This window comes from Lissotriton helveticus, chromosome 1_1 (assembly GCF_964261635.1).
Source record: "Lissotriton helveticus chromosome 1_1, aLisHel1.1, whole genome shotgun sequence".
Lineage (NCBI taxonomy): Eukaryota > Metazoa > Chordata > Amphibia > Caudata > Salamandridae > Lissotriton > Lissotriton helveticus.
Genome location: NC_136057.1, coordinates 1,135,293,070 through 1,135,315,182, shown reverse-complemented (window position 1 = coordinate 1,135,315,182; position 22,113 = coordinate 1,135,293,070).

The window sequence follows — 22,113 nt, the reverse complement described above, 5'->3', positions numbered from 1 at the left end:
ATGTGAGTAACTGTATAGATGAGTGAATAGGTATGTAGGTAGCTGTGTGGGTGAGCAAATGGGTTTGTCAGTGGCTGTATGGGTGAGTGAGTGGGTGTGTGAGTGGCTCCATGTGTGAGTGAGTGTGTGTTTGTGGAACTGTATGGGTGAGCAAGTAGGTTTGTGAGTGGGTCTATCAGTGAGTGAGAGGTTGTGTAATTGAAGCATGGGTGAGTGGGTATGTGAGTAGCTCTGTGGGCAAGTGAGCTGATGGACCAGTGGATGTATGGGAGAGTGAGTAGGGGTGTGGGTAACTGTATAGGTGATTAAGTAGGTGTGTGAGTAGCTGTGTGGGTGAGTGAATGGGTGTGTCAGTGGCTGTATGGGTGAGTGAGTGGCTCTATGTGTGAGTGAGTGAGTGGGTGTGGGAGGAGCTGTATTAGTGAATGAGTGGGCATATGAGTGGCTCTATTAGAGAGTGAGAGGTTGCCTGAGTAGAGTATGGCTGAGTAAGTGGTTATATGAGTAACTGTATGGGTGAGTGAGTGGGTGTATGAGCAGCTGTGTGGGTGAGTGAGTAGGTGTGTCAGTGGCTGTATGGGTGAGTGAGTATATGAGTGGTGTATGGGTAAGTAATTGTGTGTGTGAGTGACTGTATGGGTGAGTAGGTGGATTTTTGAGTAACTGTATGGCTGAGTGAGTGGTTGTATGCATAGCTGAGTGGGTGAGTGGGTAGGTAGGTATGTCAGTTGCTTGATAGGTGGGTCAGTGGGTGTGGAAGTGACTATATATGTGAGTGACTGAGTACTTGAGGAGCTGTATGAGTGAATGAGAGGTTATGTAAGTGACTGTATCAGTGAATGGGAAGCTATGCGATTAGAGTATGAGTGAGTGAATAGGTTTGTCAGTGGCTGTAAGGGTGAGTGAATGAGTGTATGAGTGGTGTATGGATGGCTGGGTGCATGTGTGAGTGGCTCTATGATTGAGTGAGTGGGTATGTGAGTAACTATATGGGTGAGTGAGTGGGTGTTTGAGGAGCTGCATAGGTGAGTGAGTGGGTGTGTCAATGGCTGTAGGGTAGGTGAATGGGTATGTAAGTGACGGTATGAGTGAGTGAGTGGGTCTCTGTGAGTGGCCTACTGGGTGCGTGAGTGAATCAGGAAGTGACTGAGTGAGTGCATGAGTAGTGTGAGTGAGGTTATGAGTGATGTGAGTGAGTGTGAGTGAGTGTATGTGTATGTGGTTGTATCGGTGAGTGAGTGGGTACATGTGTGGAGTATGGGTGGGTGCATGGTTATAAGAGTAGCGGTATGGGTGAGTGCTTGTGTGAGTGGCTATATGGGTGAATGAGAGCATGGGTGAGTGACTGGGTATGTGAGTGGGTGCATGGGTGAACGAGTGGGTATGTGAGTGGCTCTATCAGTGAGTGAAATGGCACAGGAGTAGAGTTTGAGTGAGTAAATGGGTGTGTCAGTAACTATATGGGTGAGTGACATGGTGTATAGGTGAATAAGTGGCTGTGTTATGCAAGTACGAGTGTGGTAGTAGGTATGTGAAAAGTTGTATCAGTGTGTGCCTGAATGTCTCAGTGACTGTATCACTCTCTGCCTCGGTGTGTAACTTCAGGGGGTCTGGGTGGAAGTGCATGAGTCTCTGGATGGATTTATCAGTGGGTGACTGAGTGTCTGAGTGGGTGTAAGAATGGGAGCATGACTCTCTAAGTGGCTCTTTAGTGGGTACATGAGTGTTCGATTAGGTGTGCAAGGGGTTGCAAGAGTCTGAGTGAGTCTCTGAGTGGGTGTGTGAGTGTCAGAATGGATGTGTGAATGGGTGCATGAGTGTCCGAGTAGGTCTGTGAATGGGTAGATGAGTCTCTGAATAGGTCTGTCAGTGGATGTACGAGTTCTGAGGGGGAGTGCATGTGGGTGCATGAGTGGGGCCTTTAATGTATAATGGTTGTATGCGATATTAGCAAATTCATCACAGCGTTACACAGGAGTAGTATGCTGACAGTCACAGCAAATTTGCAAACATCCCACATGAGAAAAAAACTGTTTCTTGACATGTTATCCACATCAGGAGTCCCTCAAGGACCCTTTTATTGCAGCCAATGGTATCAGGTTTCATCAAATCCGACCCCTTATGCCACTTTCTCCCATTTCATTTGAGCCCCGGGACTGTGATGATGAAATAAAATGGTGGCTGCAATCCTCTGCTCAGGTTGTGGTCAGCCACTCACAACATTCCTGTTGCAGTGCGCATTCAGGATTTGTCACAAATTTATCCCATAGTATCATCAAAAGTATGTCTCTTAGAAAAAAGCTTCCATTTATGTGGACTTCTACCTGTTCCCCATGGTGAAGGACCTGAGTTCCTTTATTCAGGACACCTCAAATTTCATTAGGTTAATACAGGTCCTTTAATGGCAAGACAACTTTTTGCTCATCACGGACATTACCAGTCTATTTACATGTATAATACATGACAAATGACTTCCAGCTTTAGAATATTTTCTCAAAAGTAGGCTGTTAACGTATCAGTAACACACCATGATCTTGCAACAACTGTCCTCCTTCTGCTTGGATAACAACATCTTTCCTTTCTCTGGAAAATAATTTTTGCAAAAACAGGGGACTGCCATGGGCACGTGCTTTGCCCCCAGTTATTCAAATCTTTTCGCAAGCTCGTGAGAGAAGCATGTGGCCTGGGCTGAGCCCAATGAGAAGTGGGTAGGAAAATAACTCTCTGAGTAAGATATTTTGATAATCTCTGTATTGTGTGTCAAGGCACCTGTTCTGAGGCTGAAGAATACATCTCAATTCTGAACAAGAATAATTTGGATTTGGAATTTACCAGTCAAATGAGCAAAACTGATGTACCCTTTATTAGATCTCACAGTGTTCATCTCTAACAACTGATTATGTGTCAGGTTGTTTAGGAAACCCACAGCCTGTAACAAAATATTGCACGCTTAGAGCCAACACCTACGTAGTCTCATTAACAGCATCCCATTTGGGGAACTCTTGCGAATAATGCGCAATTGTTCTCTGTCAACTGCCTATACTGCAGCAGAGAGGGAAGCTCACATAAGATTTAGGGAGAGAAGATGTTCAAGTACAGTATTGAAGAATGCCTGTGAGAAAGTCCATAAGAACGAAAGATAAGATCTGTAAACTCCCAAACAAAAGAAGTGTGAAGGAGACAATGCAGATGATAAAGTAAGGCTGATACTTAATTTCTCCTCTGAGTCTAACCAGATTCGTGGAGTTTGTCAGAAACATTGGGGTATCTTCAAACAGATGTAACATTAGGAAGTGTTCCGCGAAAGAAGCCCGATATTACACATAGGAAAATTGTGTCCTTGAAGGACATCTTGGCCCACAGTCACTATGTTGATAAACCCACGAGAAAGACAGAAATCACCGTTCCTATCCTTGCATCAAATGTAAAGTGTGCAGAAATATCACTAAGGTGAAAGACTATGAAGTGCTGTGCAAAAGACAAAAGCAGAAAATAAATAAGTTGCTCAATTGCAATTCAGATTTTGTGGTCTATTGCCTAGTCTGCCCCTGTGGTAAGAAATATATTGGTGGTACTGTACATCAGGCTAAGAAACGGGTCCTGGAGCATACCAGGGCCATTACTAATCAGAACAACAGCTATCCATTAGCAAGACATTTTTCCTGAAAAACACCAAAGCAGAAGTGACAAACCACGTTTTTCCTTTATCGTTCAAGCAACACAAAAAGACTGGGGTGGAGACAGAGTAAGATTATTATGACAGATGGAATCGACGTATATAGTAGAACTGAGAACTAGGGCACTGATGGGTCTCAACAGTGAAGAAGAATTAAGGATACATATAGGGTAAGAGCAGGCTATTTTCAAAGCATCTGAATAAAATCGCTAAGCTACACAACAACATGGTATAAGTGCCATATATATAGGTCAAACTGGTGAGAGCATTTTTAATATTTGTTGTTATCATTTGGGGACATATTTGCTGTGATATTCATACATGTTGCATCCCATTATATATAACTCGGTATGTCAGAAAGGAGAGATTGTGGAATGACATTCCAAATAAAATAGGCCTATACAGGGCTGTATCTTTAATATGTGAATTAGGGTTTAGATTCTTAATGAGATATGTATGATTGAGGATGTTTTAAATGTACAAAACTACTAAAATTCACCCATTATAGTTAAAGTTAAATCTAGTAACTATAATTTATGCCCTAAGGTAACTATAACTCGAGCCACAGCCATGCACAGTTTTTTTCATCAATAATGTTATTGCAAATGCTGCAGTTATATTAAGGACTGCTGTGCACCAATCCACCAAAAGTAATAATGTCACTATTCTTGTATGGTCCTGTAAAAGTTACAGAAATTTAAACCTGAGCTTGCGCCCTTGTAGCTATGGCACAGAGCAGACAGGTTTAACTTAAGAATATGCTTAAAGCATTTTGAAGTATCAACATTGTTAACACGTTGTAAAGACAATACAATAAAAATCTAATTTATTAAAATAGATATATGATTTTTTAAAGTTTGAAATGCAAACAACATCAAAAACGATGCTCATCTGGTTGATCTTGAATGGTACCTGGGGCAATTTTCACTTTTTAAGGCTGACCAAAGAGCGCGTTTTGGATATTGAAACCATGTTTGACCCGATTGATAGGTTTGGCTTCTGTTTGCTGATAGGTGGCTGAGAAGGGATGCACAAGGCCCAGTAGCTGTCAGACGAGGTTGAGTGAAAGCATTAACTTTTATAGGGAAATCGCAGAGTGGAAAACATTTTAAACTGGTGTCCAAAGAAAGTCCCTTGCCGGCTGGAAACGTTTGTTGCCTTTGCCCGCTGAAGATGTCTTTGCTTGGTAACCTTTTAGGAGCTCAGATTCCTCCAGCAGGGCAAGGGTGCTAATTGTAGCTGAGCAGGGCACCACAAGTCCATATACCCTCTCTGCAATGTCTCACTGAAAAGAAGTTTATGCTGCCAAAAATCTAGTTGGAGCAACTTGAATCTACAGCCCACAGACAATGCACATTCATCAAATTGATGTTTCAGGTTTGTTCTGGTTTTCTGGTGGTCTTTGAAACCCAAAAGAATCTAAGTTTCATGTTTTTTAGGAGGGTAGAAGTACCCTTTGATACAGTCAAGGACTTTTGGAAAAAGACTCACTCCAGCAGAAACCACCAGCAGAGTCCAGGGCAGGTCCAGCTGGAACTGGTCAGCTGGGCTGTTCAAGAAAAGGGGCTTCTTGCAGCCTTTTGTAGCCATTTGTCAGCCTTTTAGCCCTTAGAGTTCGCTTCCTTTTCCTGGGTGCATGTGGGAGCAGCTCCAGCCCTGCAGGTCTCCTCACAGCTCTCAACAGCAGGTGCAGTCCTTCTACTGTCTTCCGTAGTTCCAGAGTATTCCGATGAGAGTGCCCAGGAGTGCCATATTTATTCCTGGCACGAGCTTGCAGATGGGGTGACTCCTACCCTCTACCTAACCAAGAAGGGTATGATTCTCATACCCTACTGTCTTTTTCAGCAGTTCCTGTGTTTCCAATTGCAAACAAAGACACAGTTTTCCTCTCTTACCAAATCCAGAAAGTTTTTGTAGAAGGGTGGCTATCTATATAGTGTACTAAAACCAAGTACACTGAGAAGAGAGTCCAAGGAGTCCCCTTAATGGTTTATAGAGGGAAAAGTAGATAACGCTAACACCCTATTTGAGGTAGTGTGGGAGAGTACTTAGGCTTATTAGAGGGTAGTGCTAAGCCTTTGTAGCACTCATAAAGGTAATAAAAGAGACTCACACTTAAGAATAAATCCGAGACCAATTTGAAAAAATGACATTGAATTTTTTATATTGTTTCAGACCAAGAACCATGTTCTTCAGCAGGTACTTTTAAAGTTATACATGTTTAGAGTTTGCAAAATCAATCACATTATTGTGTAAGTACACACCATTGAAATTAATGGAGAAAAAGCCTACAATTATTGTAAAATTGCTCAGTCGACTTTCAAGGTTCACCTCCAGGATTTTGGTAGTTAGCAAGGCCAGGCCCACCTGTGGATTCTCTGGAGCGCCCCGGATTCCGTGGGAGCGCGGTGCTGAGGTCTTTGGCACCTGGTATGCTATAGGAGAGGGGGGCAATTGAAAATACACTGCACAAGGGGACTTACAGGTACATTTGAGGGTTGGCAGAGGATGTCACAAGGGCCTCAGTACCATTGGCCAAGTGTAGAGCACATAGGTTAGCCGGGCAGCATGTGGCAAGATGTCTTGACATTCAGGAGCAGGAAAATTGGAGAGGGGATTTTCGGACAGCTGGGCCAGTCATGACATCGGTCTCATGGTCTCAACGTTCCTCGATGGGCGCTTGCTTCCTAGGTAGTTGGAGCCTGGAGGGGACTCTTCCTGTTGGTGCAAGTTGCAAGAGATCCTTTAAACTGAGAATTGGTTCCGCATGGCTCCAGTAGGTCCTGGTGTCCCGAGACTTAATGAGGGGACAGATCTGACCCTTCAGAAAGGGTGTACCACTTTTGGTACAGGTGTGGTGTCAGAGTTACTGGAGAGCAGCAAGTCGATAAGTCTGGAGTCTGTGGTTCGGTGCTGACTGCCGCAGGGGAGCAGAGCCTCTGCTCCAAGGGAGGTTCCTTGACAATATCTCAAAGCCTGAAGGTGCTAAAGAGTTTTTGGAGTCCTCACAGTGGTGAGGAATGGCAGTACGCCATGATTGTCGAGTCCTTCAGGAAGCAGACAGGGTTTGGCGCCAATTTCTCTGCAGGAAGGCTTCCATTCTTGGGCAGCAACTCTTCGTAGTACGTTTCTAGTTTATGCTATGCGAGTCTGAGCTTAACGTCCAGGGATGCCACCTAAATACTAAATTAAGGGGCATTAAAATGGGAGACAGGTAGAAGCCAATGGACTACCTACATTTAGGGTCAATGTCTATTTGTTTCAGCCTATTGACCCTCTACAGAGGGTCAATAGGCTGAGAATTGTAGACCATTCTCTTTCTCGTAACTAACTCACAGGTATATATTTACCCTGCTAGTGCTTTATATGAATCCTGGCCCAGGACAAGCTAATAAATGTATATTATGTACCTGGTAGCCAGATTTATCTCACTTTTTCACTCTCTTGGTGTTTTTTGCGCTGGGTATCTCACCCAACTTAGTTTTCTACTCATCATTGTCAGATTTAGTACATCCAAAACTAGGAACAAAACATCCCTGAGCTCCGCCCTCTCAGAGAGTGGCGGGTCTAGGCTTTCCCGTCACGAGGAGAATCCAATGATGAAGCATGCCACCTATGGCGGCTTCCAGGATTTCATCCTAATAAAGGGATACCCCTAGGGACACTGAAGGCTCATCTTGGATGTTTTTTCTCTTCTCATTGTTTTCACTTCAAACCTAAGGGTTCTATGTAGTGTTATATAGTATAACCTGCCTTAGGGCTGCAAGGCCTGTAGTAAGGGGTGACTTGCCTATATCTTATGCAGTGTATGAGGGCATGGCACTCACCAAGGCACATAGCCTGCAGTGGCAATTTGCATAGTTTTGGTAGGCGTCTTTGGGTTGGCACAATTTGTGCTGCACCCCCAGTGGTGCCTCTTCAGTACCCCTGCTCTAGGTTCCTGGGGCACGCTTTACTAGGGACTTACAAGGTTGGCTGAAGTTATGCTAATCTTGATACCATTTTGGGAAAAAGATCTGGCCCAGGGAACCTGATTAGCAGAGACGCAGTGTATTTACAGTTCAAAATCACATCGGTCAGCAAGCAAAAATTGTGGCCTAAACATGTCAAATGAGGTACATTCCTACATTTTTCTCCTTTTGTGTAGAGGTTGTGTGCCCACCTCAGAGGTATGCCCACAGAAATGAGAAACCCCTCCTCTGTGTATTCTTCAAACTAGCTCTAAGGATAGCTCCTCACCTATTGGATTCAGTGTCTTCCTGACTGGGGGAACAAAGAAGGTCTCTGCTCAGGTGTTAGCTAGCCTGCAACAGGGTAAGACTCTTTGAAAATAATCATTTCCTAGGCACAGCCCAGATAGTCATTTTACAAGAGGTACATAAATACTTCCCCACACTCAATGCCTTTGTTACACCTCATCAAGAGGGAAATTTAGCTGTCAGCAGCTCATGCAAATTCCAGAGGTTTTAGACAGGGAAAAATAACTTTCTAAAAGTACTTGTCCTTAATAGTTATCGAACATTCAATTTTACCATAAATTGAATTTAAAATTATCTATTAAAATGAGTCTTTGAATTACATTTCTAGCATTTTCCTATTCAATATTAGAATTACTAAATTTAGTGATGGAATCCAATGCCTTCCTATGTAACAGCCTGCCTTGATACAGTTAAAATAGCTTTTGGATGTTTGCTCTGTAAGGAAATGTATAAGATTCAATTTTGACTTGTCCTGTTTTTAAATACCTTGCATCCTGCCTTTGTGCTTATAAGATCTACATAGTGGTGAGTTATTCATATTTAAAAGTAAGATTTAGGCCTGTTAAAAGGGTTTATTTTAACATTTTAAATTTGTAGTTTAAAGCTGCCTTGCAAGACTGCAATTGTAGGCCTGCAGTCTTGTTCGCACTATCACTGTGGTAGACATAATGAGGGCTACAGTCTACTTGTGACATTTAACTTACAAGTTCTGGGTTCACTTTGTACCTTAAATTTGGATGTGTAGGTAAATTAAATATGCCAATTAATAGTACAATTTTGAAATGTTGTAGACACGTGCCCTGGGACCTGGTTAGTAGAGTCCCAGCCCAGTTCACAGAGTCAGAACACCGGAATCATCAGTCTACAAAAAATGGGGGTACTCATGCAAAAAGTGCAATTTTCCTACACTATGTATATGTGTGTGTGGGGGTGGATGTGTATGTGTGTATTTTAATGCTTACGCATTTCTACTAATCATCAAAGAGTGCAGAAGTGGTAACTGATCCTACATAAATGCTCACAGGCATCTATGATGGAGGTTTTGTATTTAGATGATTGATATACGTTGCTTTCATATTTCATGTTTGGGTGCATATACCAGTGATTAAGACACAGAAAGGATGCCTTCATTCTAAAATGCCATTGCATTGTTTCAAGTGCCCACTGCCTCTGCTGGTGATGCGACCAGCGGTGCTGACCACTCTTGTCCAGAAATGATCCAGTACTCTGCTGAGATCTATTTTCAAGACGGACATGCTTTGACAACAAGAGTTCTGCTGTTGTTGCCTTCCTGCCATTTTGTTTTCCATCAACATCACATTCACTACTGCTTCCTCCACTTTGACCACTGGCTAGACCATGGTGGGTAATTCTTCAGCCTAGCAAATGCATAATCGATCATCTTATGATCACTGATTTAATAGGGAGACTGCAACGTTGTTTCTAGGGGTGTTTTTTAGCATGCTACCATTGCAGAAATATGGATTATAACGTTTATGTACCGCAGGCTGCTACCAGGGAGAGATCTATCTTTGCTGAATTTTATTGATGCTGCACCACATGCTTTTACAAGGTGACATTTTACAGCCTGAAATCATGCTTGCATTACAGTGTTGTTGGTATCAAAGTCTTACTATCATGCTTATATTATAAGTATAGAAAGGTTGATAATTAGGAATCCATTCCTGAAAAAGTTCTGCACATTTTACCTTCTTATTTAGTTCCAGGAGCCCACAGGTAGTTTCTTATCTAGATATCAAATATGGGTGTGAATAAAAATAAATGAACAGGGCGAATCTCGGCTGCAATGAAAATGACTGCCATCGGCCTGAGCTCCCGTAAACCCCAACATCCACCGGCATGAACTGGAACTCCTGGCTGGGCCTGATCCCTTAAACCGGGGGGCTTGGTTCATGAAGCACACAGAGATCATGCAGAATACCTACCCTACCGATGCATACGCATTTCTAGTTTTATCCTTTCTCTCTAAGAAGCTCCCTGGGCCTCACCGACATGATTTATGTAGGGGACAATAGGAACTGGGGAGAGCAGAGTTAGAGGTAAATCCACCAAGATGGATAAGGGAGACATCAACTGCAGTTAGTTGGGTGGGCACCGATATTAGTTGATGTGTTGCCCTGCCCTTTTCTCTCTGTATTATCTGGATAATTTACTTAGTTTGGTTCACATTGCTCTATAGTCACCAAGGTCATCCCACATGAGTGTGGACTGTGACTGCCCATGACACCACACAGTTACATACATTGGACTCACCTAACATGTGACACCGGCTGATTGACACAGCCCGAGCAGGAATCACCAAAGCTGACTTCTATACAGCCATGGACCTGACAGTCCTTGCTGCCTTCATCCAATTGCTCCCCCACCATTGATTTTGGTAGCTTCTGGGTGCCTTCTCCTTGTTACCACATCCCCCTAATCCCTAACACTAATTCAACTCATGATCTCTATCAGTAGTAATATTAACCTGCTATGTGCAGATGAATCACAATAGATCCAAGAGACTGTGCCCACTATTGCTTAATGAAACAAACGTAACCACTTTGTCAGACACAATAAGCATTCTGACCTGCATGGCTACAAAACCTTCTGACATTGCCCTGGTGCTAGAAACCCACCTTTCAGGACTGGAATGTGACAAACTGACAGGAGTTGGTGGGGTGAGATATTATTTCCAGTTACAATGGCAGGTTGGATGTATGAGACGGAGCACAAGGTTTGCTTAAAACCCCTTAAAAATAGGGGGTCGTTATTGTATTAAAAAATCCACTAAAATGCACAATTCAAAAATCTTGGGTGGACATTGAGGGATACTATGCTTTCGCAAAGATCAACACCATGGCTTTGATGATGGTGATAGGGTCGGTATATGCACTGAACGCCAAAAGAAGCGACTGCCTATCTTCTCTGTTGTGGCTCTTTTTTAAAGTTAGATGCATCCTGTTACTGGTGGAAGGGGACTGAAACCTTGCCCTAGACCCATACATAGCAGGGACGGCAGGTTATGACTAGGCAATTGTGAGAGACTGTGCACTCCAGATGGGCGTTATGTGGCACCTCACCCACCCTTGGGAGAGGGAATAGACTTATGGGTCCAGTGTGCATAGCACCAGTTTCAGAAATTATTATAAATGACCATACCACCCCGGCATCCTTGAGGGACTGTAGAATAATGGCAGGGGGAATAGTAGTTCACGCCTGATGCTATTAGACCTGGACTTAGGGCATGCCAACCCAGCAGAGATCCGCTGGCATCTCAACGGATCCTATTATAAAAACCTCTGGAAAAGCAGAGGTTTTTATGATGACTTATGCAGATACCTGGCAGAGAATAAGGAACTGGTGTCTTCTGAACTCACACTTTGGGCTGCTGGAAAAGCTGCCTTAAGGGGCAATCTGATGCAAGAATCTGAAAACGGTCAGAGGGAAATTTCTGACCAGTAACAATGCCGCAAACAAAATATCAGCGTTCTGATGACACTATGCAGAATGACTATCTCCCCAGTCCTATGGCAGCTCCGGAAAGAGTAAAAATGATTCTGAATTCATTCTTCACACTCAAGGCTTCTGATGCCCTACTGCACTTGAAAATATAAAATTACGAAAAGAGTGAAAAGATGGGCAGACTACTTGTGGCGCAGCTTCTAGAGCACAACCCTCACCTTACCATACTGGAGGTTCGTGATGTGGCTAGTCACTTGATCACGCACCCAGTGCAGATAGCAGATACCTAGGTCCCTCTACAGTGCTGAGGCAATGGATAACCTAAGGGTCAAACTGGAGTCCTTAGACAGTGTCAGCTTCCCAACTTTGTCACCGGCTCTCAGGCAACCATTAGATGAGGATACAACAGCAGAAGAGATAGCTGCAGCTATTTCTAAAACGCCATATAACAAGACTCCAAGGATGATGGCTGCCCATAGGGTTGGACTGGCCATAGCTGGCACCAGGCATTTTCGCGGTGAGCAAGAAGGGTGGGGGCCGGTTTTAGACTGGTGGGGGGAGTTTTTGTCAGGACTGGACTGGTTTGCAGTCCCAGTCGGCCCCAGTTATCCACAGAGTTCTACAAACAGAACAATCAAATAGTGACTTAGATTCTGTGCAGGATCTTTAAAGAAGCAGAAGAATGAGATGGAGTCCCACCTGAATACAACAAGGCCATTAATTGCCTCATTCTGAAAGCAAAGACCCATTCACATCACTAGCTACTGCCCAACATTACTCCTTAATAATACTAGCCCATGAAACTCTTGGCTAAGGTGCCAGCAACCCAGCCTAAGAAAGTCCTGCTTAGCCTGATACACTACTCACAAGTGGATGTCTTCCAGGCTGCTCCTTGCAAAAGGCAAATGCATATGTTAGTGCACATACTTTGCCACATTCATGACAAAAGAGACAAGAAGATACTGCTCTCACTGTCGAGAGAGAAGGCATTCAATCAGGTTGAATGGGACTATCTATTCCTTGTGCTAGAGAAAAAGGGATTGGTCAGGGTTTCGTGGTTAAACATTGTTGGATGTACCTAAACCCCACCACACAAATTGACTGTGTAAAATGTATATCCCAAACCTTTCAAATACACACGGGGGCCCGACAGGGTTGCCTACTTCTGTACTTCTATTTCTTTCAGCCTTAAAACCCTTAGTGGTGTCCATCAGACAATATTGCAGAATCTAGGGAATAACTACACGAGCAGGGGAAACGAAGATCCTATTATATGCGGACAATATCCTCCTTACGTTCTCTGACCGGAGTAATTCTGTCCTGGCTCTAATGCTATTCATAGATGCATTCCCAGCTTTCTCCGGGTAGAAAATGAACTGGGGGAACAGCAAGGCCCTTCCCATCATGAACTGCCTGATCAGGCGGTTAGATGGGGCCTTTGCTATTACATGGAAGACCGACAGACTAACATATTTGCAGATGCTGGTGAACAAAGGGATGAGAATGTGACCATGGACACCCTGCAGCAACTGCTGTCCAAGACTGATAATAATTTCCTCCGAGGAGTGACCCTGCATCTTTCCCTTTTCGGACGGGTACATGTGGTGCAAATGATCACAGCCCCCACTTAAAGTGTGTACTTGGCATGTTACCACTTTCAATTTCCAAAAGCGTATTGTGTTCACGGAACAACTGTATACAAACCTTCATCTGGGCCGGATGGTAATGCCGCCTGAAACCTGTGAAGCTATTAGCAGACACGAGGACGGGAAGCCTCAGACTACCCGACATGTATATGTATTACTTAAACTATTACTTAAACCACCACCTTTTGCATTTATCATACTTCCTAGCAGATGGGGAGAACCAGGCTGAATGAGACACTATAGAGATCACTTGCCAGAGGAACGCCTGGATTAGAAGTTATCTATGTGACTAAGGACTAGATGTAGGTAATTCTAATTTACCGACTCATAAATACCGAATTTTACCGATTCGGTATTTATGAATCGGTAAAATACCGATTCGGTATTGCCCATTGATTCTTATGGGCCTTGAAGCCCATAGGAATCAATGGGCAATACCGATTCGGTATTTACCGATTCGGTAAATACCGAATCCTGCTAGGGTGCAGGGGGTGTCACTTTGACACCCTCTAGCACCCCGAATACAGGCTTGTGTGCCATGTGGCAGACATACATGCCCTAAGGGCATGTCGGTGTGTCACATGGCACAGGTGTGCATGCACAGATGTGCATTCACACCTGTATTCGGTATTTTACCACCCAATAGGATTGGGTGGTAAAATACGGACTCTTAAGGTCCTGTGGCACTCTTTGAAGTGCCACCTACATCTCATTTACAGAATCGGTATATTTACCGAATCGGTAAATTTACCGATTCTGTAAATGACATGCCCACTACATGCCAAATCCTAAATACCGGTCGTTAATGGCCGAAATCGGCCGTTACCGATCGGTATTTGGGCTCCTACATCTGGCCCTTGATCCCTAGACATGAGTACCTGCCCACCTCAAGTGAGGGAAAAATGGATGATTTGGAGAGACTCGCAAAGACTGTTGGGGTCCATGAGTCACTATAACCAGGTACATGGCAGACCTGGATCCAAGGTGGCATACAAACAGTGGATTGGCTATATAATGATGGCCTATTCAGCCCTTTCAGAACCTCTGTGCAGAATGTGCACTTCCCGAATCAAAGCTGTGCGCTATAGATTAGCTTGGAAAAAATAAAACATCTTTAGACAGTTTTCGAAAGGTCCTGTGTTCCTCTTTTTAGGTGTACACTTTATCTCTTTTCACTGTGTGCGAAACTTTCTAGTGAGGTACTGGAAGAGGTGGTGATGGTTTTTAGGGAATTATCAGAATGTGGGTAGCATTATTTGGTCCCCCCTCTCCTTGCTGCGGTGGGGAGAGTAGTTTCCTCTGTGGGCTGCTTCTGCTAAGCATATGTTTGTTTATCATTTTATCAGTGTGGCTGTCGTTTTGACCTGCATAGGTTGTGTGCAATGTGAGGTGAAGTGAATGTTCCTCCTGTCTCTAATGATGTTTTCCTGAATGTAGTTAGGTGTTTTGACTATGCCCTGTTTCAGAAAGCTTTTGTTTTTGGGCACATTTTGAGCTTCTTCCGGCTGGTCACTGGGCACCTTCCTTGGGTATCATGTAGAGCTAGTTTTAATGTGGCATATCGGTAGGGGTTGAGATGCCGTTGTGTGGCCCCTTTGATTCAATTGTTGCACTGAATGGAATCAGACTTATTGCTTCATTGGAATATATTCATGAGGCCCTGTGTATGTTATTTTGACAAGCCAGGTGTGGTAGCAAGCATCCCCATGCACCATGTGCAGAGGGCTGCGATGGTCATCAATGGAACCCCTCCACCTCCTACCTCTCTTCGGATTCACGATTCTATGGGTCTGCCACCCTCGGTGGGAGTCTGAGACTTCCTACTGGTGAAACGCTACTCCCGCTGCTCTGTAGGGGCATGATCCGATGGGCAGACTTTTGATGTTTTTAGGAAGCATTAGGGGAAAGTAGGAAGCAGAATGTCCTGCTTACAATGAGTCTCAGATGTGCGGCTGGGACTTGTCTTACTGTTGGTAACAGACTGAAATGGCTGAATACCCCAGGGCGAATTTCCCTATTGACTTGGTGCCAAATTTGTACATGGATTACAGATTTCTGTGGATCTTCTCGACATCCCAAGTGCACGGAAACTCTGGCTTGCAGCACTAGAGTGTTGCCTTGTTTTGGAACTAAAAGAGGGCTTCCATTGGCTGACCTGTATTTTCCCCAAAGGTTTGGAATCCAGTCCTACTTCACTGTCTAGTCTGGTCTGCTTTACAGCAGGCAGTCCCTTTTTGAGGATGTTGTAGAAGAATGCAACCTGGGGACCCTTTTCAGTCCAGGGTTATTCTGTCTCTAGTACCCATCATTCCCTCATTCTATCTAAGAATTCTGTCACAGCCTTGCCCCCCCCTTCCCCCCCCCCCCCCCCCGGGCTTCATGCTTTCTGCCAACAATCCTCTATTTCTGGGTAGTTGGGGAATATACCCTTCAGGGCCATCCATATCTGCCAACTAAATGAGTTGAATGTGGTGTGCATAACATTTGCCCCCCTGTGTGCATACACATAGGTTCCTGCTCTGCAGGAGCCTTGTAGTGCAGTCCCATTGTTATCCCTTTTTTCACGGCACTGCCGCCTTTAAAAGAGGCATCGCTACAGGACCGCCATGACGCCCTCCTGCCAGACTACTAAAAGTTGGAATCTGGCGGGTGAGAGGCGCGACCTTTGGCAGAGTGGTGGCAGGCAGTTTGCACCGCAGCATTATTGCTCCGCCAAAAAGGTACAATAGGCCCAATCATTCTGCACTTGCATTGATAATTGGATTGTGTTCCCACCTTGTTCTGCATTGTATTTACACGTGGAGTCCGCTCGCTTGAAATATTTCTAGAAAATCAACAAAGAAATGTTAAAAAAAAGTAAACGAACAAGTGACATTAAATTAAATAATCAACATATTCGAAAAGATGTACAGAAGATTTCTCACAAACAAAATGTACAATTTAACTCATACAAAATGGTGAGATGATTTCGCTTTTTGCGTTTAATAAATGAGTGCACCGTGACTGATGCAAATTAACACACAGAAGCATTGCTTCACAAAACATCAGCCTCTGGTCAGGTCTTGACCAGAAATTAAGCCGCCCATGTTCAGACCCCCACTTCTTTGCATTCTGCCAAACACCTCTTTACAGTCAGTACAATTGTTGAACCAGAATGGTATGCCCAAAAACAAAATAGTACTGTCATTATCAACCCCTACCTTTCTCTGACACTCAGTATTGCCTTCAGCAATGCCTGTAATGTTTCATTCACTCTGAGCTTTTACTAGACCATGCTCAGGATTCCTTCTGCCTAAGAAAAGCATACTGAATCACATGTTCCTCACTGAATAATCAGGGAAACAGTATCACAAGGTGGCGTTTTGCCATCTGCCACAATTGCTGATTTTCAAGCATATATTATCACATGCTAAAACTATTTGGTGTTCTGGAACATAGCTTGAGTACAAAGATGCACTACTACATGCCCTTACTAGGTGGCATTCTGCCACACATCAGAGCTTAATTGCAAGGGTGCAGAACCACATGCTATTACAAGGTGGCATTTGTGTTTTTTATCCTGGAATCAATGCTGCTGTACATCAAGGATGGTATCACAGTTCTGTTACCAGATGGTGTTCAGCTGCTTAATACGTTCTGTGGGTTACCGAAGAAAACAACATTTTTTATTGGCATGGCTGGACAATTAGGTTGCTAAAGTGTGGCTGTTTACAACTTGTCTCTTTTATATTTTTTAAAGATATCATTCCTACATTCAGCAAAAAATGGAATGGAACTAGTTTATTATTGTGTAGATTGAGTAAAGATTTTTGATTCGGATTTTCCTAGCCAATTCAATACAATAAAATGTATTATTATGATTTGAAGCTCCAAAGAGTTCCACATAAAATTATACAAATAAAAGGCTCTGATATATCAGATCATCCAGAAGTATATGAAAAACATTAACTTCCCCAATTTTGTGGAACAGTACAAAATACAAGCAGCATACTAGGAATAGAAGTGCAAATGCACAAATATTAGGCCAATTTCAACATTCTATAAAAAATACAGTGCTAAATAAGACAGTGCAAATTGAGATGTACTGTTAAATACTCCAATAGCTTTAACTACAGTATCCAAATATCCTGAAATTCTATATATAACATAAAGTAGATTTTGCCCAGCGAGAGCCCTATGCAAGATATATGCAGAGACCTAACAGTTACAGGTGTCATTGTATGTACACAATTCATAGCAGCATACAAGATAACTAAAGGTGCAACTGCATAAGTATAGTACTAGTTTCACACATCCTGTAACAAATTCTATTTAAAATATAAAATTAATTTTACTAAAACAGGACCCCAAGCAGAAATACAAGATACTGAGTTCAATATGCGATGCAGTCTACATAGAAGGATACATGATGTCAAGTGCACAAGTACTATACAATTTCATTAGGAAACCATCCAACTAGGATGGTGTGGCTCGGACTGTACCATTAGATACTATAACAACATCAAGTATGTAATACGAAGAACCTTCAATTCTAATTATATTATGCAATGAATATTCTCTACAAGGGACCTTGATCAGAGTACCACAGCAATTACATTACAATAATTATTTTCTAAAATATGTTTAAAAATTGTTTAAAAAAACAATCGATATTAAAACACGCTAGTTCGGGGGGCCAAGAGAAAATTTCGGGCCTCCTTGGTTGTTGTGATGTTGTATTTTAAATATAGCGGTCTCATCAAATGGTGTTCTAATGGTTGTAATAGGCAACAAGCAAATAAAACGTGATTTAAATCCTGTACCCAGCTTCCACATGGATGACAAATTCTGCCCTGCCTGGCTAATCCACACACCACCCCTGTTATGATTCATAGGGGCAGCAAATTCACCGTAACAACAGGATAGTTCTGCGCACTCTGGGGGGACAGTCCATACAACATACGGTTGAGGTTGTTTATAAATACTACTCCCACCTGTTATATCATTGCTGGAATGCCCTGAGCACAAGGCAGTATCTCTTTTATGACAGACTTCGTAAATTGTCTTATTAATTAGCATCTTCAAAACTTGTTCTGCTAAAGAACCTAAGCCACTATGCCCAATTCCAAATAAGTCTGAAGCTTTCACACAATTCTTGAAGATAATGCTTTCCCCTTCCGGCTTGCAAATATTTCCTGTCTTAGCGCTGCCCGTAGAGGGTTTTCAGCGCTGTTCAGTATGGCATTACATAGGTCGAAAGGAGCCCGAATTTGAGCTGAATTACAGCTATATGGGCTGCTCGGTTCAAATTTCAAATCTGATGCTAAATTCATCCTTCTACCTTCTCAAAGTAATCCATTGCTGTTCGTCTATTAGATCACAAGCGTAATTCAGTACAGGCGGGATTTTAATTTTGTATACGGATAAAACATCTGTGAAGTGTCTTCGCCTGCAACATTTATAAAATTAACAGTTGCACATGCCTGAGATATTGCCTTACTTCTACACTGATCAGTGTGATCACTGCTAGAACACCAACTTGTAAAAATTCTTCCTAGGTACGGGTACAACTTCACTACATCAAGTTTGTCTTTCCCCAGGAACCAATGCAGATTTTTCCCAACTCTACGTCCCGATATCTAAAATCATAATTTTACTTTTTGAGGTATTTATTTTTAGAAAGGGATCATTCGCATAGCGAGCTAACTCATTAATGCACCTTTAAAGTCCTATCAGAGTTAAATCCATCAGGATGGCGTAATCCGCGTAGAGCAGACAACTCAATTTCATTGTTCTTACTTTTGGGGAATCCCCTTTACACAGCCCCACCAGTTCATGGCAAATCATTTATATGAAGAGAAAAAAGAAGAGATGTTAACAAGCACTTTTGCTTCAACCCATTAGTAGTCTCTACTTTACTCAACAGGCCCTATTTACCTCTCACTAAAACCTGAGTCCAAATTGAGGACTGCAATGCTATAATCAACTTGAGCAGATGCATGGGAATCTCAATTGCGGCCAATTTCCTCCACAGCATCCCTCGGACAACCGCGTCAAAAGCCATGGAGAAATATATAAATGCAGTGTACAGGGCCATTCCCTTACTCATTGGGTATTTTTCAATCAAGGTTTGCAAGGCAGTTATATTATTTAATTTACCACTGTGCTTACGGAACCCTGCTTGTTCTGCAAGGACAAGGTCATTTCCAAAAGCCCAATCTTGAAGGTGGAGAAGGAGTCTTTTAGCAAACAATTTTCCGGTCACATCCAGCAGTGTGATCTGCCTAAAGCTGGCAGGGGACGTTCTGGGACCCTTTTCATATAATGGAACCACAATGTTTCCTCTCCAAAAGGATGGAATAATGCCATGTGTATAGCAATAGGAAAATACAGGACAAAGGAATTGAGCCCATGCAAAGCTATCTTGTTTGATTACAGCTGTTGGAAGAGCATCAGGATCCATCACACCTGAGTACCATGCCCCTTAAATAAATCTCTCTATTTCCTTACAAGAAGAGGGGCCGTGATCACTTCCCACTGGAAAGTCCTTGAGTACCTCTAACTTGTACCCGGTCATTATATTTGGATCATATAACTGTGAGATATATTGGGTCCACTCTGCATCCAATGTTAAATTGGCTTTTGCCTTAATTCTACTTTCACAATATTTGGCTATTAAAGCCCAATATTTACAGAAGTCCCCAGACTGTGCAACCTCTCTTAGTTTAATCCAGTTTGAGTACTCCACCCCTCTACATTCAGACACCTGCATTCTTTTTCTTACCTGCTTCAGTCTGCTGATTTCCCTTTGCCTATCCAAAGAAGACCGTTTAAATTGTTCCCTTACTAGGGCATTTATCTACCAATCTAAATGTTTACCTCCCCCAAACTAGTCACAGTTTGCTTAGTGCCACCGATCAGCTTTTTTACTTTGGTATGATCTAAGTAAGACCAGATTTTTCTCAAGCCAGGAGATGGGATTTTCCTGTATAGGAGGAAACTCGCATTTTCAATCAGCCCCCCTAAGCATATGTTATTTCATTGGATCAAAAACTGCAACCATTTGTTTAGTTTTACTTAATAGTATCATCTCTGGGATTCCAGGGCTCCAAGGACATGAGTTCCAAACTGACATCCACTGATAAAACACTCTGGTCACTCAAGTTTGTCCTAATACCTAAAACTGTGTAGAGCATCAAAGAGAGAGTAAGATACCATCATATAGTCTAGTAACTGCCCTCGAGAAGCGTGGAAAGTAAGGGAGTCTGGGTGTCCTCTGGGAATCTCCCATTTAAGTTTTTCAAGATCATTCTTTCTCAAACAATTTTAAAAATTCAGCCCTCACTTATCTGATCGAATATGGCCGGGCAACATTAACTCTGGAATGGTCCAAACATCGTCCAGCTCCTAGTTACAGAAGGGCAAGGAGGAACAGCTTGAAATGTTTGCATTAAAATCTCCCATCTCCAATATCATATTGCATTCTTCTGAAATACAAATTTTATGGGAAAAAAAAATGGATTCAACCAGAGAATCAGACACTCTCCCAGGAGCAATATATACCTTTACCAATAAAAGGTACTGGTGCTGACCAAGTCTACCATAACCCAGTGTAAGTTTCATGCCCATACAAACCTAAGACGGATGGATAAAAAATGGCAGATTTCAATTTATCCTGCAACTACGTAAGATAGCTAAGCCACCACTTGCATGACCTTTTGCTGAATATTTTGGTGCACAACAGAAAACAAAGAAATTCCCAAAATTAAAATCTGCACAGCTCCATGTTTTTTTAGGCAGATTATCATTGGATCATGTATCATTAAGGAGTCTAGCATAGAGATGAGATTTCCTAACCCAGCCATGTTCCAGGACAAACTTTTTTTAAGAGGGCTACCTCCGCAACATGGGGATGTCTTTATTTTCTTTGGGAGCATTCAGTGAGCTGGCTGCCCAACTGCACTGGGGCACCTCCTCCTCCCCCCTGGGTTCAGTGATACTTTGGACCATGGGTACCAATATAATATTCACTCTATTCCCGGAAGTACTACTGACCGAGATATTAATGTCTTTCAGATTTGTCCTATAGGAGAAGTAAAGATAGGCACACCTTTGTAAAACCTCCCAAGATTGGTATCTAACCGTACAGGGAGAATATCCCTACCAGAAAGATTTGAAGGAAAATCATCTCCAACCTGCCCTACCTCTGACGGAGCACTTTTTGTATTTATTACTATAATCTCTGAGTCCGGGTGTATCTTTATTTTATGGAGCTCTGAAAACTGGTTTATCCATGTTTTATGGTACTCTCATGTAGTTCACATTCCCCCTCATTATGTCCAGTTACCTTCCACACCTGTGCCATTCTTCTAGTCATAAACCCCCCTTACAGGTTCACCTATCATGATAGGGGGAGGGAGAGCATGTACCTCCAGGTACTTAAGATTCTGACAAACCAGGGACCCTGCAGACTTTGACTAAGCCTGTGAGAAGTTTGCAGAGTTGAACTCCACGAAGTGCAAAAAAACTCTGCCGCCCTACGTGGAGCTCTGCAGGCAGCGGAGTGCATAAATTAATTGCAGTTTGCTGTGGTTTTCCACACAGTGCTTATCCACACTGTGCAATCATCGCGAATGGCACCATGCACAGTGCAAATGGGCACTGCTTCCTTTCTGCTGCTCAAGTAGATTTTTACTCGAGCAGCAGCTTTCTCAATGCTAACAGACGGTTTCTCAACATGAGCGATTGCGGCCATACGCGACCACTTGCAATGAGAAATCTGACCACCCGCTTTGAGAAATCACACTGGGAGGTTGATTTTCCATGCTTGTGCTCGCCAACTTGATGTTGATGATCGCGAAGGGGGAAAAATCTCACTGGGAGGTGGATTTTCTTCGCTCGCGCTCGCCAACTTGACAAGCGAGGAAAAAAACTTGTCTCTGAGTTTTTCAGAACTCTGCAAGTTCAGCGTAATTCGGAGGGCGGAAAACTCTGCAAACTTTGCTAGCGGAGCTGAGTTCACCACCCAGACTTACTTTTAGGCCATTATTTTCTGCCAGAGAGGCACCCTTCCCAGGGAAAACAACAT